The sequence below is a fragment of the Oncorhynchus clarkii genome, chromosome 19 (genome assembly GCF_045791955.1).
Source record: "Oncorhynchus clarkii lewisi isolate Uvic-CL-2024 chromosome 19, UVic_Ocla_1.0, whole genome shotgun sequence".
NCBI lineage: Eukaryota > Metazoa > Chordata > Actinopteri > Salmoniformes > Salmonidae > Oncorhynchus > Oncorhynchus clarkii.
Genome location: NC_092165.1, coordinates 23,297,373 through 23,298,373, shown reverse-complemented (window position 1 = coordinate 23,298,373; position 1,001 = coordinate 23,297,373).

Sequence of the window (1,001 nt, the reverse complement as noted above, 5' to 3'; positions counted from 1 at the left end):
CGGTGGAAAGCCTTTATGTGCAAATATTTATTTTTTAAAACCATATCGAAGTAAACTTGAAACATGCGATGACATCTGGTGTACTGCGACATGGAAAAACATTTGAGTTTATAGGCAGATGAAATCGTTTTGATGAACTTTCATGACGGTTGTGATGGGATGGACAATGATGAGCTTCATGCACATGCCCATCAAGAGTTTTATTTGAATGCTGGCTACATGAACAAAACGTGTCTGCCAATTAACAAATAAAAAATGCTATTGCATCATATAACCTACCCTGTCCACGTTGTCAGCGAACTCTTCTAGACCAGAGAGCATGCCAGTGTTGCCAACTAAATTTCAGGGTAAATTGCTAGAGGCAGGTTGATTTGTTGCTAAATTACGTTGTGTAGTCATTGCGTGAAAACGTAAAACTGCGTCATTACGTAGAATACGCAATAACGTTACTCAAATTGACTGGCCATCTCGGCAAAAAAATATGATTTGTTCAGTTACAGACTCCGACTATTTTCTGTACTTCTGGCTGTACAATTTTGATTGATGTAAGTTCTGTTCAAGATCAAACATTCGTGACCAACTATATTAATTGGGTTTGGCTCGTCGACCCCGTACAACTGCTGCTGCAGTCGGCTAACAATGATTTGCAATTTGCTGAAATTGCTGCTGCTGCCTGTGCACGAGCTGAGCGTCTGCTGCACTTTTGCAGCCAGGCATGTGTGTTGTGACTAAGTGTGTAACAGAGAAAATCGTTTTTGTGTCATTTAGAGGGAAAATGCGTGCATTTTAGCGTTTGAGTCACTTTTCAAAAGTTGCTAAAAGTTCCACATACATTTTTAAAAGTAGCTAAAATTGTTGTTAAGTGCTGGTTGGAAAAGAAAGTTGCCAGGGTAGCATGCGCCAAAACCAGACGCATATTGGTTATTAACGCAACAGTTTGTGACAAAACCATCAGTAGAGAGTTACAAATGCAATGGTACATGGGAATTTAAACGCCAAAG